This window comes from Bufo gargarizans, chromosome 9, assembly GCF_014858855.1.
Source record: "Bufo gargarizans isolate SCDJY-AF-19 chromosome 9, ASM1485885v1, whole genome shotgun sequence".
NCBI classification, from domain to species: Eukaryota; Metazoa; Chordata; class Amphibia; order Anura; family Bufonidae; genus Bufo; species Bufo gargarizans.
The window spans coordinates 35,001,512-35,017,344 of NC_058088.1; the positions used below are offsets into that span (position 1 = coordinate 35,001,512).

Genomic DNA, 15,833 nt, shown 5'->3' on the forward strand with positions numbered 1-15,833 from the left:
TTTTATTATTAGATGAAGAGGTGTTATTTGGCAGTGCACTATACTGTAATTATGAACTTTAGTAATTTAATCCCTACGATTTCTCAATGATGCTCTGTGTCTAAACCTTTTAAAATCTCTGCCATTATTAAAATTAGCTAAACTAAAGAGATCTCGAAATGTATCACTTGTTCACATTTCATCACAGAGATCCTCACTGTGCATCTTCAGACGTAGTAAAATGTAATGGTGTCTGCAATATTTTCTATACTTAAAAGGGTTCTCCTGAAACAATTCATTCTTACCTGTGCACTGGCTCCCCTTCCTCCATTCTCAAGTCCCCAGTTTGTTTTTTTCCCGGCTGGGTATGGCCTTGGTCTTGTTAGCTGCTGCAGCCAAAGGCTTGTTCAGTGGTGATGTGTTCCCAAGTAACCCACCACCACTGAAACCAGTCCTTGGCTGCAGCAGTGAAGATTAATAGTTAATCAATCCATGAAAACCAATTTAAGTTCAAAATAATTTTGAAAGTGCTCACATGAGACAATGGTATTAAAGGGGTCGTCCTATGAAAAATATTCTACAGTTTTCAAACCAGCACCTGGATCTGAATACTTTTGTAATTGCATGTATTTAAAAACTTAGCATAGCCACTGAGTTATTCAGTGAAGTCTATCTGTATAGTACCACCTGCTGTCTGTTCTTTTTCTAATTTCTTTGTATTGCTCACTGAGATGGCCGCACATGCTCAGTTTCATCATTCAACTATCTTCTGAGCTGTGATAGGGAGAGCTGAGACACGCCCCCTTAGCTACAGCAGAAAAGACACTCCCCTTTAACTGTCAGCTTGATATAAATTTAGCAGAGCAATGAATGAGGAGATCTGGGGATCCATGTGAGGTACAGGGCTGGTTCTGGGTTTGTTAGAAGGAGATTGGCATGTACTATATGATGTCTGATTTTCATTTTTACATTAGTCATGGGATAACCCCTTTAAGGCCCCATTTACATCATATTGTTTCTTAGGTTTAAAGTGTACACTGGAAAAGCTTTCCCCGTACATGCAAAATATGTCATTAGGGATCCATTAGTCAGAGGCTAAAAAAGAGCTGCCTTCCTCTGATTGGTATACACCAATATATTTTTAAAAAAATAGACTAGCTTAGTACACTACACTATTCCATCCCACTGAATCCAGGAAAAATAATATATACCATGTGGTATACATTATTTTCGACATGGTAGCCTATAAATAACAGATACCACCTTATAGCATTGATCACAGGCATCTGGTAAATGTATGCCTCCTGAGCTTTTCAATAGTTTTTCAACTATTGAAAAGTTCAGGAAGTATCCATTAAACAGATGCCATTATAGCCTATGGGCACAGTTGCCTGTGATTGGTTTTATTCCCTGGATTGTTGCACTAGCCCTGTTAGTTGGCTAATGGCTATTTGTTCTTGGATTCCTGATGTCTGACTTGGACCTAGATGCTAACCCTTTGCCTGCCGATTTAGACCCTGACATGGAATTGTCACGGAAGGTGTACAGGAAACAAGACAACACAAAATGAATATATGACTCACTGGATCCAAAACTAAGGAACAAAAAGGGAGACCCTTGCATCAGACCTGGCACTCTCCCTGACTGCTCAGACTATGCGAAAATCCCAATGGTAGATGATCGCATATCCTCGTACCTCGACTGTATAACACCTGAACACCCTATAATAGTGAGGGGACACGACCACTGGCTCCCTACACTAGACACGGAGGGAGTCAGGGTCACCTGGGATCCAGCAAACAGAAAATCACAAATGAATGTACAACACTTATCTTGTAGAAGACTGGGAAATAGGATCAGCATTCACACACACTCCAGGAAGTTGTATAAACCGCACACTAATGCATTATGGGAAGGAATTTAAAGGGATGCAATCAGTCCAACTACATGACAGTTGAGAGAGGCTAACGAGATGAGGAACTGAAAACCAAAACAAAGGAAGCTCAAGAAGGAGGTTCTGAAAGGCATCTGTCAGAGCTTCTCAGATGTCTGGTGGTGACAGGAATCCTATTATTTATCCCAGGCTTGGTATTGTTTCTGGTTATTGATCTCTGACTTGAGGCTACATTTAAACAATTATATTTGTCCGTTCCGTATTTTTTTGCGGATAGAAGGCAGACCCATTCATTTTAATAGGTCCGCAAAAAATGCGGAGGTGACACTGTGTGCTATCCGCATCCGTATGTCCGTTCCGTAGCACCTCAAAAAAATAGTACAGTTGTGGCCAAAAGATTTAAGAATTACATAAATATTGGAAATTGGAAAAGTTGCTGCTTAAGTTTTTATAATAGCAATTTGCATATACTCCAGAATGTTATGAAGAGTGATCAGATGAATTGCATAGTCCTTCTTTGCCATGAAAATTAACTTAATCCCAAAAAAACCTTTCCACTGCATTTCATTGCTGTCATTAAAGGACCTGCTGAGATCATTTTAGTAATCGTCTAGTTAACTCAGGTGAGAATGTCGACGAGCACAAGGCTGGAGATCATTATGTCAGGCTGATTGGGTTAAAATGGCAGACTTGACCTGTTAAAAGGAGGGTGATGCTTGAAATCATTGTTCTTCCATTGTTAACCATGGTGACCTGCAAAGAAACGCAAGGAGCCATCATTGCGTTGCATAAAAATGGCTTCACAGGCAAGGATAATGTGGCTACTAAGATTGCGCCTCAATCAAAAATTTAGAGGGTCATCAAGAACTTCAAGGAAAGAGGTTCAATTCTTGTTAAGAAGGCTTCAGGGCGTCCAAGAAAGTCCAGCAAGCACCAGGATCGTGTCCTAAAGAGGATTCAGCTGCGGGATCGGAGTGCCACCAGTGCAGAGCTTGCTCAGGAATGGCAGCAGTCAGGTGTGAGCGCATCTGCACGCACAGTGAGGCGAAGGCCTGGTGTCAAGAAGGGCAGCAAAGAAGCCACTTCTCTCCAAAAAAAACATCAGGGACAGATTGATCTTCTGCAGAAAATATGGTGAATGGACTGCTGAGGACTGGGGCAAAGTCATATTCTCCGATGAAGCCTCTTTCCGATTGTTTGGGGCATCAGGAAAAAGGCTTGTCCAGAGAAGAAAAGGTGAGCGCTACCATCAGTCTTGTGTCATGCCAACAGTAAAGCATCCTGAGACCATTCATGTGTGGGGTTGCTTCTCATCCAAGGGAGTGGGCTCACTCCCAATTTTGCCCAAAAACACAGCCATGAATAAAGAATGGTACCAAAACACCCTCCAACAGCAACTTCTTCCAACAATCCAACAACAGTTTGGTGAAGAACAATGCATTTTCCAGCACGATGGAGGACCGTGCCATAAGGCAAAAGTGATAACTAAGTGGCTCGGGGACCAAAACGTTGACATTTTGGGTCCATGGCCTGGAAACTCCCCAGATCTTAATCCTATTGAGAACTTGTGGTCAATCCTCAAGAGGCGGGTGGAAAAACAAAAATCCACTAATTATGACAAACTCCTAGAAGTGATTATGAAAGAATGGGTTGCTATCAGTCAGGAATTGTCCCAGAAGTTGACTGAGAGCATGCCCAGTCGAATTGCATAGGTCCTGAAAAAGAAGGGCCAACACTGCAAATACTGACTCTTTGCATAAATGTCATGTAATTGTCGATAAAAGCCTTTGAACCGTATGAAGTGCGTGTAATTATATTTCACTACATCACAGAAACAACTGAAACAAAGATCTAAAAGCAGATTAGCAGCAAACTTTGTGAAAACTAATATTTGTGTCATTCTCAAAACTTTTGCCAACGACTGTACATGTACTAATCTTGCCCGTTTTGCGGACAAGGATAGGCATTGTTACAATGGATCCGCAAAAACAACGGATGTCATGCGTTTTTGTGAATGTAGCCTTATCCTGTGTCTTTTTCCTGGTATTGACACTGGCGAGGTTTAGTTTCTAATTTGTTTCTCCTCATTTGGTACAGCTTCTGTTTTCCTGGTCTGACCTGGTTAGTCTGTTCCGCCGAATTTCTATTTTGTAGTGCTGATCTGTCACTAGTTTATTATTTTTCCCTCCATGGTACATTTCTTGTATAGGCCCCAACAGCTAGGTAAGGAGGGATTGTAGACCAGTTATGGGCCATCAGTTAGGATGGATTGTGAAAATAGCTAGGGACAGTGGTTGGAATAAGTTCAGGATCTCATTATTCCCTACCAAGACACCCAGAGTAAGTAGTAGGCCTACTACAATGAACTGGTCAACAAGGGGCATGTCACATGTCCACAAAAGTCAGCAGGCTCTCTGTAAAGGTCCTTTTACATGTGCAGATTAATTGCCTATAATGTGCACTGATAGACGATATAGGAAGTCATTAAATGCTTTAGTCCTTTTAAACTCTTCCTCTATTACATTACATGGTTGGTCAATATCATATTCCATGTTCACACTGCTGACAAACAATCAATTTTTGTCTAAATAAAAGATGCATCTACCTGGACTGCCTCCTTTTATTTACCCCACTTCCATCTAGACCAGAGTTCTCCAAACTATGGCTCTCTAGCTATTGGAAAAGCTGAGAGCTGTAGGTAAAAGACAATTCAGGGCCAGAGGTTGGAGAAAACTGTCCTAGACAATGGTGCAGATTTACTGAGGTAAATTCACCAGAATTCTGGATCCATATGCACCAAAAACTGGGATACATGCCTTGTGTCAGATTTGTGTGTTTTAGGAAATGTTTGTACTTTACTAGACAAGGGAGCATGGCTTTCTGGAAAAATATGCCACGTTGTGTCAACCAAGATGCAGCATAATGTTAGATGTAAGGATTTAAATGGGTATTCCCATCTCAGACATTGATGGTAGATCGCTGTGTCAGATGGGTGTGAGTCCATGTGTAAAGACCATGTGTAAGATGGTGCAATACTCACCAAACAACAATAGACGACCACAAATTGATATTCAGTAATTGGACCCAGGTGGCAGCCTTCTCTAATTAATGTCCAACTTTTCCTTGTGTCCAATACCTCTCATGCCAAGGTCACTTGTTGCTGGAGACCACATCGGAAAGTAAAAAACTGAAATTTCTCCAATAGTGGGGTATCTTTACTGAAGATTGACATGTTTCAGGGAACCAATGTGTCCCCTTCTTCAGGAGTGAAAATCTGTACAATGAAATTGTCATGTACTTACACTAAATAGGTAGAGGGCTTTGCCATCTTCATCCCTCACTTCCATTGTTTGAGAAAGAGAGCTAAGGTTTGATGAGCCACAAAGATGTGGGCTTTTATAAAAGTTATTTCAATTATATAAATTTTATCTGGCAAGGACAGAAAGATACGCATATTACTTTTATAGAGGATAGGTCATCAATATCAGATCGTAGGGGGTCCGACACCTGACACCACTCGTCGATCAGGTGTCTCTCTTCCTGGAGAAAATGTATAAAAAGGATTGCGCTGCAGGAGAGAAATCTACTCTGGGTATTAAAGTTCTCTTTGTGCAATCTTCAACTAATAGGACCACATGCAAACTTCACAGTCCAACACTGGTAGGAAACCTGTAATGTGATGAGAAAGCGCACTATGGTGTAGTAAGCCCCAAACACCTAACGCACCATGTGAATAGGCTATACTCACAAGACTCCGCTAGTGAAAACGTGTACAAATCTGAATAGTGTCTCCCTTCGGAAATCTGTTGCAAAGAAGAACACTTTAGTGTAGTATGTAGCAACACTTTACACGCCTGCAAACAGATTGTACTCAGAGAACTTCACTGGTAAGGTGCGTGGATGATGATATTTAGGAGCAACTTCAGCTTGGTGGATGGAGCAGGCGTGGATCGGAGCACGTCGGTATAATAGACCGGTCCAACAGATTGAATGCCGCTACACCTGAATAACACCAGACCCCAGCTTCCAAAGATCTCATAGGAAGGAAGTCGCAAGTATGGTGAAGTACGCACCAGTGGGTCAGATAAAAATGTTTAATATACTCACAAGGATACAGCTTAAAACGTGTTAAAATATCTCTATATTGCAATATAGAGATATTTTAACACGTTTTAAGCTGTATCCTTGTGAGTATATTAAATAAATTTTATCTGACCCACTGGTGCGTACTTCACCATACTTGCGACTTCCTTCCTATGAGATCTTTGGAAGCTGGGGTCTGGTGTTATTCAGGTGTAGCGGCATTCAATCTGTTGGACCGGTCTATTATACCGACGTGCTCCGATCCACGCCTGCTCCATCCACCAAGCTGAAGTTGCTCCTAAATATCATCATCCACGCACCTTACCAGTGAAGTTCTCTGAGTACAATCTGTTTGCAGGCGTGTAAAGTGTTGCTACATACTACACTAAAGTGTTCTTCTTTGCAACAGATTTCCGAAGGGAGACACTATTCAGATTTCTACACGTTTTCACTAGCGGAGCCTTGTGAGTATAGCCTATTCACATGGTCGGTTAGGTGTTTGGGGCTTACTACACCATAGTGCGCTTTCTCATCACATTACAGGTTTCCTACCAGTGTTGGACTGTGAAGTTTGCATGTAGTCCTATTAGTTGAAGATTGCACAAAGAGAACTTTAATACCCAGAGTAGATTTCTCTCCTGCAGCGCAATCCTTTTTATACATTTTCTCCATTTAGCGGACTTTCTCCCACATTGTCTTTGGATTTGCAGCGCCTGAGGGAACAAGTATTTCTAACAGAGACACTATTTATATTATTGAATTGTCTCTCTTCCTGCTTGCCATAGACATAGCTGATCTGATATTGATGACTTATCCTGAGGAGAGGTTATCAATATTAAAAGCCTAGAAAACCCCTTCATAGGGGTGGTCCCATGATTAATGTAAAAAATTTAAATCTGAAAGCATACAGTAGTACAGAGCAATCTCTTTGTAATAAAGCTAGAACCAGCCCTGTACCTCACATGGATCCAGAGATCTTCTCATTCATTGCTCTGCTAGATTTATATCAAGCTGACAGCTCAAGGGGGCGTGTCTTTTTTGCTGCAGCTAAGGGGGCTGTCTTTTCTGCTGCAGCTCAGGGGGCGTGTCTTTTCTGCTGCAGCTCAGGGGGCGTGTCTTTTCTGCTGGAGCTCTATCCTAATCACAGCTCAGGAGGCAGTTGAAGGATGAAACTGAGCATGTGCGGTCTTCTCAGTGAGCAGGTCAAAGATATAAGAAAAATAAAAAAGGGCAGGTGATCTATACAGATACATTTAATTGAATAACTCAGTAGCTATACTAAATGTTTAATTACATGCAATTACAAAAGTATTCAGATCCAGGTGCTGGTTTGAAAACTGTGGGATATTTTTCATGGGACAACCCTTTAAGCTCCCGGGAACCCAAAGACCCTGGTATACATACACCTTAGGGAAAAATAAAGATAAGGGTATTTCTAAATGTGGAGCAAAGTGCTTTTAAATGTTGCTTTAATATTACACAATACTCACACCATCTCAATCAGGAACAATGTAGAGACCATTCACATCAAACACCATTTAGATTGTAGATCTAGATTTGTGATTTATATACTGGAGTGCCCCAGTGGCCTTCAGTATATTGGACATACCACCCAGAGTTTGAGAGCGAGTTGACCAACACAGGTTGAATATTACACACGGTTGAACTTTACATAGTTTCTCGAGACATTTTTTCCAATATCATTCCCAGGATGCCAAATCTCTTTTGGTGATTCCGATTCATTACACATCAGGTTCTTTTCAAACAGCTGTGTAGAAAAGAGATGATCTGGATATTCCAGTTCAATACCCTCCCCCAACAGGATATATCCTCCCCTTGTAAGTAACACTATTTTATTTGTTGTTTCTAATTCCATGTATCCCTGGCAGTACGCCTCTCTACATATGTTGTGCACTTTTTCATCTACTATCTAGAGAATGTATGATATACTATGGTACTGCGCGATGCACTCCCTACTTTACCTTCACTGTTGTCAGTGCCTAGAAAACACAATATACAATGGCAATAAACTCCCGGATTAGTGTTTACCTGTTTGAGTTCTGCTTTGCCACCTGTATGTTCGCATTCTCTCCTCTTGCTCTCACATCGACATGAGGGGGGTTCGGGAGGCTCTGCCCTATAAGTATTGCTGTTATTATTGTTTTCGCCGAGCTGGCCCCGGCCGGTGGCACAGCTTACGTTCAAACACTTTCCTGCTCGCGCTCGCACGGAGCGCTGTGTGACGTCACATTTTGAGCTACGAATAGTCGGGAGGACCAAAAACGACTCCAACGCGTTTCGAATAAACCGTTATTTTTCGTCATTTTTGGGGATAACAGGTATAAGCGCCTGTGTAATTAAGTAGAATACGGAGTGTTTCATAGAACTAGATATAGTTTACCTCCTGTTGGGGAAAGGAGGATTTCGAGTAGTTCCCTCCTTAGGGAAGAAAGTAGGGGCACGTCTCCGCAAGAGATGTGGCCATATACCCCGTCTGAGCATGCTCAGCTCTGCTGGATGAAGAGAGCAGAAACTACAAACTCCAGAGTTCCAGGAAGAAAACATCCCCTGAGAATCCATCTGTGAGATAAGTCCAGAGAAGCCTATTCCTCCTCAGCTAGTCTGTCTTCACACAACCGAAGTTACAGATAAGTGCAGAAGCTAACCCTGCCACAGTTACAGAGCTACCAAGCAGACGTTTAGCCTGCAAGCTCCACATTTAAAGCAGAAGTATTCATTCCTGCCAATCATTGCCAAAACCTGCTGGGACCAAGAGACCAAAGCTGTATACTGTTTGGATGCAAGTTATTTAAAGTAAAGCAACGTTTGAACTTCATCTAAAGGTCTGGACATCATTTATACTGCAAAGTTCCTCTATTACTCCTACTATCAGTACACTCAAATTTATTGCAAGTGAGCCAGGAGTCCGGCCGTACCCAGGTAGGAGATTCCGTGACACAACTACCACAAAACTACAGAGACATTATAGGCTATTACCCCACTCTGGTGTTCCTAACCTGGGCCGTTTGTTATAACACCTTGGAAGGGCCCTGGGGTAGTACCCTGCGCACGCTGCAATTGGCATCACGACAAATACAGAATATTATCCACCCGTACCTGGCCACTACACCTGTTTATTTCCGTCCCTCAAGTTGGCACTTTGAGAACCATTTAGTGGATTTAATGCACCCACACAATGAAAACCCATGAAGTCCCAGAGGGAGATCCTCCACTTGGAAATACCCTGTATTAGAAAAGTCTATGTAGGCCCATCAATGCTTTACAACAGGGATCAGCAGCCTCCGGCACTCCGGCTGTAATAAAACTACAACTCCCTGCACACTTGCTTGGCTATTTACAGAAATCTCATAGAAGCGAATGCATGCTGGGAGTTGTAATTTCACAACAGCTGGAGTACCGGAGGTTGCTGACCTCTGCTTTATTATTCCATACACAAGGAGAAGATCAACTTATCCCTGCATCGGCTTCTTCTTAAAATGAGATCCTTATGAGATATTTATTCAAGGCATTGCACCGAGATCCAAAGCAACCTGTCTAGAAGCACATTGACTTCATATAGGAAATCTTGTAGAACCTCCTTAATAATCTTATTGAACTGCCGGGTAACCATTACGTCATGTAGCCTGGTAGAAATCAGAGGGCAACCAGAAAGAATTTCTATCTGGACCTGGAGGAATCTCAGGCGCATTTCTTTCTCTTTCTCCTCAGTTATACATACAATGTGAAATGAAGGGAGAGCGCTAGTTAAAGTTGCCAAAAAGATCTGCGCCAAGATTTTCCTTTCCAATCTCACAGCGATGTGGGATAGCAAGTCCCAGAGGAATAAACAGAAGATATAAGAAAGAAAGCAGACATTTCAGGGAATTATTCCAGGACGAGGACACAGAGAAGGATATCCCGACCCAGTAGAGCTTCTTTCTGCCGTAAGTTGTCATCTGTGGAGTCAGAAACAGATTATTTCTTGCATTCTGCATTTATATGTGTATTGGATCACTGCTGTAATCTTACAGATACATGGTAGATGTAGCAGGGCTGAATTTGTCATTTAACTAATACGTTGTTAAGATAATGTCAGGTATTCCTGTAGTCCTATGGAACTACAATATTATATCACAATCAGTTGTGCCAAATGACAAACTCGTCTTTAGTTCATCGGCACCTCCTCATGTATACCTGTCTCAGAAATGACATTATATGATAGGATATGGGGAAAATATAGCTTTATGTACTCCAAATGATATGCCTAAAATCTCAGGTCTGCAGTTTTATTAATATCCCCAGAGTGTAATATAGCAGTGTTGTGTTTGTCATTGAACTATTTATTTGATTAAGATAAAGTAGTGAATTTATTTTAAGCCCTAAGTAAAAGTGCAAATAACACAAGTGATGACTTATACACCAAAGCGCGCAAAATGACTCCGTCTGCTGCCCCTGATTCAGTCAGCGGGTCGACATCTGTCTTATTTTAACCGTTTGGTTACTGGTGGTGGATGATTATTATGATAATTAGTTCTAATAAGTTAATGAATACACCTTTAGGGCTCATGCACATGAATGTTTTTGTTGTCCGTGTCCGTTCCTTTCTTTTGGTGGCCCATGTGCGGAACCATTTATTTCAATGGGGCTGCAAAAAATGACTCCGTGTTTGTATGTCGGCATGTCCATTCCGCAAAAAGAATAGAACATGTCCTTGGCATTGTTTCAATGGATCTGCAAAAAAACTGATGCAACACGAACGTCACACAGATGTCATTTTTTATTTTTTGTGGATTCGTGTTTCGTGGACCGCAAAATACGTATGGTCGTGTGCATGAGACCTGAGTATTTATGTATGCTGCATATTCAACCACTAACTGGGTTTGTCATTTGGCACACAGCTTATGATATTACAATGTGGGTTTTCCTTAGGACTAAATGTAGATCTGTATGAAATCATTCACATTCCGTGGTATGTCTGTGATGGTATGTTCCGTATTTTATCCGTGACACTGTCCATGATTCATCCGTAGTTTTGTGATTTTTCAGTCCACGTGTCTTCCATGGTTCGAGGACAATGCTAGGCTGAAAATTAATTTCCAGAGCATCTTCTAGCAAAGATCCATGAAAAAAACAGATGACATCTATCCAGACCCGTAGACTATAATGTCCCCATGGACCCATGTGGAAAACCACCGATGTGTAAGGCACATGGAGACAGTGTGCTGACCATGGAGACCATGAATAAGGATCACTTAAGTGTGAAAGAGGTCCTATTTTGGGGTAAAGAATGCGGCCCCAAAACCAATTTGATTCTGATACATCTGTATATCTGATAATGAACTCAATTTGTTGCTTGCAAACCATCCATCCTGTAATACTAGTGCATTATAGACGTTGTGCCACTTACGATATCTCTTTTTTGAAATTTATTGATATTGCGGGTTACATATACTATACAATTGACCAAGTATTTAATACATTTATCTAGGATGCAATTATATTTTTCAGGTGGTTACATGGTGGTGAAGGTGAATAGTTAGACTTCTCATCCCCAAAGAGAATGTTACATAGAAACTATTCTGTGCTCCCCAAAATGAGTGAGGAACTCCATAAGCTGCCTATTAATGTAACGAGCAACCAGTCTCTGGCATCGTCCTGTGCTAATAACACTATTCCGGATTACCAGCTTGATCTCCCGGCTTTCTACTCCTTCATCTTTATCTTCGGCTTCATTGGGAACAGTTTAGTTATTTCGGTCATTTGTCTACAAGGAGACATAAAAAAACTTTGGCAAGCATCTATATCTTGAACCTGGCTGTAGCTGACATGTTGTTCCTCATGACACTACCGGTTTAGGCCACATATTACGCCTTTGGTTTGAACTGGATGTTTGGGGCACTAATGTGCAAAATTTCAAGCTCTGTTTTAACCTTAAATATATTTGCCAGCATCTTCTTCATCAGTTGCATGAGTGTTGACCGGTATTTGACCATTGTCTATCCTCCGGTCGCAGAGGAGGACACTGACACATGCAATTTTTGGGGCCTTTATCATTTGGGCCTTAGCCATCATGTCAACACTTCCCACCTTCTACTTTTGGAACACTTTACATTAAGTACCTTGATGTTTACGCCTGTATCATGGACTTTCCCAAGGAGGAGTATTCGAGCTGCTGTGTGGCCATGACCCTACTGCAGATCACACTAGGCTTCTGCTTTCCAACAACAGTTATTCTTACTTTCTACACCATGATTGGATTACACCTAAAAATGACCAAAGGGTCCATGCTGAACAAGAAGACCAGAGATCGGGTTCTGAAGATTGTCACCTCCATCGTTGTATGCTTTTTGATTTGTTGGCTACCATTCCACATAATGACATTCTATTGAGCTAGAGCTGAATGGAACTTATGAGAACTCAAAAATATGACTTTTATGATATATGGAAGGCTGGATTGTATATTTATTATGTAACATTGTGATTTAAAATTTAGTTTGCCATATTGGCAGTTTTTGATTGGACTGATTAAATTGTTTTTCTAAGAGTTTTTTTTACTGATGACCTCTCAATTCTGCAGTTAATTCTGCGGGGTCCAACACCTGGAACCCCACTGATCAGCTGTTTGAGAAGGCCGCAGCTCTCACAGTAGGGCTGCGGCCTTCTTCAGCTTTGCCTAGGCCATGTGACGTCACCTTCATCGGTCACTTGGCCTAGGCGCAGCACAGCCCCATTGAAGTGAATGGGGATGAGCTGTGATACCAAACACAGTGGCTATACAATGTACAATTATGAGCTTGGTGGACTGAGAGAAGGCCGCTGCACTACTGCGAGTGATGGTGGCTTCTCAAACCGCTGATCAGCGGGGGTTCTGGTTGTTCCACAGATCAGATACTGATGACTTATCTAGAGCATAGGTCATCAGTACAAAACTCTCAGAAAACCCCTTTAACCTTCCAACTGTGTCTGAAATTAACGTGAACCAATGTTGTAAGATGCAAGTGCTTATATCTATGGGTTGTGTTTGGTATTGGAGCCCAATTTAAGTGAATATAGGCGAGTGGCAAAATCATGTTTGGTGAAGCAAAATAGGGGTAAAAATTCTACTGTGATCAGTGTCCTAGCCCCCACCTATGAGACACAATTTAATTTAATACAGAATTGTGTAATTAGCACATTTCTATATTACTTCATTTAAAAATATGCCTGCATTGACCTGAAATAAAGATGTAAAGTCATGGCTACTAGGGGTCTCACTTCCACCTAATTTGCAATCCACTGCTTGTTGGGCTAGGTCCATCTATAGTAAAAGTTCACAGGAAATGGAGGCAAATGAGCTCCTAAGCCTGATAGAAGCATTTGCTCTACACTGCTTCTGAAGAGCGGAGTAGCTCATGTGTGTCTGTAAGTATGATCTCCTCCTCCTAATCAGCTTTCTTACCACCCTAGAAGAAAACAAATATTGTGGGAAGTAACGCAAGTTAGGTCACTGCAGTACAGTACTGCCAGATTCCATAGAAGGGAGACACCCACTGCTTGTGAGAGAAATGCATCTAGCTGTGCAGCTGAAGCGGGGGGATAATATGGCTGAGGAAAACATAAGGGAAGCCCCAAAAAGACCTATTCCTTCACAGTTATTATTCTACAATAAAGCACAGCCATTATGCAAACTTTTTTTTTATTTTTATTTGATGCGTTGAGTGCTACCTGTGAACTGACATACATAGATGAAACAGTGGAGTACCGGCCCGCTCAGCGAATCCTTAGTCCCATCTCACTGTGAAAGCAACCCCTTTAATGACCAATGGATTTTGAAGCAGTTTACCATGCCACTATTAATAGTTTACTGCGCAGCGGTTGCTGTTTGCTGCAATCAATTTTAAAACATAAAAAAATACCATTTGCATGTTGCCAAAGTTTAGGCATCAATATAACATGTGTACTCAGCCATAGTGCTTCTTCCAACATTGAACACTTGAAAACATAGCAGCATGGGACCCAAATCTGGAGCAAAACAATGAAGGTCCAAAAGGGTGTTACCAGTTGGGGGGGGGGGGGGCTGCACAGTGTGACACTGGCAGCACTGATCAGATCATGGCAGACTGTGCTAGGACACACTTAAACTGGTAACATCCATCTGGACCTCTATTGCAAACTTCATTCATTACTCCTAGCACGAATATTATTGGAATAGTACAACGTAGAGTTATAAGAATAGATGTTTCAGAATTAAAAGAGTTTTCCAAGACTTAAATGCTGAGGATCTGTCCTCCAGATAGGTCATCAGTATCTGATCGGTGGGGGTCCAACATCTGATCAGCTGTTTTGAGAAGGCACCAGCATTTCTGTGCTTTCTCCTTGCTCGCCAAGTACAGCTCCGTACATTGTATAGCGGCTGTGCTTGGTATCACACCTCTGCCCCATTCACTTCTATGGGGCTGAGCTGCTCCTAGACCATGTGACAAATGAGCATGTCATCGCTGGCCTAGGGAAAGGTGAGAGAAGGCTGTAGAGCTACTGCAAGAGCTGCAGCCTTCTTGAACAGCTGATTTGCGCGAGTCTCGGATGTCGGGCTCTCACCGATCAGATACTGATGACCTATACAGAGGATATCAGAACTTAATTCTCGGAAAATCCCTTTAAGTAAAAACAGACATATCAGTTGAGGTTTTCTTGATCACTACTCTGTCATAGGTCCTATCAAATAATGAAAAATGTGTTTTGCAAATTGCAACATGATTGAGTAAATTATGTTTTCTGTCACTGAAAATATGCAAGTAGCAGCTTAGATTAGGCCATGTTTGTAACTGCGTTGTGAACTCCTACAGTCTGTTCTGGCAGAGGGACACGTTGCCAAAGCTCACAGCATCTGGCATAGCCAGATACCACCCTGTACTGCCGGATCCTCATTCATTATAATAGGATTTTGCAGGGATCCACCTGCTTTTCGGCATATATGGTGGCTTTCGGCAGGACAAAAAAATTAAAGCATCTAGTATTTTTTGTTATCCATCTGGAAGCCGGCATATACATTGGATACAGTGACCAGAACAGAGTGCCAGAGTTCACAACGTAGGTGTCATTGTCTTTTGACCTCAATTATTTTCTAAGGCTACTAATTAGTGTTGGTCGAGCACCAAAGTGCTCGGGTGCTTGAGTAGAACACTTTGGGATGCTCGGGTGCTCTACAGAGCACCCGAGCACAATGGAATTCAATGGGAGAACCCGAGCATTAAACCAGCCATCCCCTGCTGTGAAGAGGGGAGGGTGTCTGGTTCATAGGAATAGGTCAGAAATTGATGGAAACACCACTAATATGGTTCGGGAACAGCATGGGGAGGACATCTGGATGCATCTTGAACTCCCAGGTCGCTGCTGGGAACGGTGTTGTCTGAGTACTACGCCACTTTTACAGACTGACAATAATACGCACAAAACCAAAGATAAAATCGATTTTAGAGGAAAAATTGTTAGGAAGCATTCTGTCCTGTATATTTACTTATATATAAAGTGCAAGTGCTGCCAAAAATTACAAGGAAGAGGCATAAGATGTATATCACATAAAGGAGGACCTCATTCACATTGTGGTACAATTGTTCAGGTAGTGGGACTCCTACACTAAGTGAAAGGGCTGCCAAATATTACAAGGAACCGGCACTCCAATACACCCTTTATTACACATAAAGGAGGGCATCATACACACCCTTGAAAAATTATGATTGATGGCCTGCTGGTGACCCTCAAAAACATTATGAGCAAGAAGCTGCTGGAGACGCTCTAAAACATTAGGGATGAGGGCCTGCTGCTGATCTGACCATCTAAAAAAATTTGTGGGCGAAGACCTGCTGCCGAGCTGACATCTAAACAATTTTGTGGGCGA

General features: G+C 41.9%; 1 pseudogene; it reads left to right on the forward strand.

Moving 5' to 3' along the window:
• Positions 1 to 11,074: 11,074 nt before the first annotated feature.
• Positions 11,075 to 13,706, forward strand: LOC122946168 (annotated as a pseudogene).
• Positions 13,707 to 15,833: the final 2,127 nt, after the last annotated feature.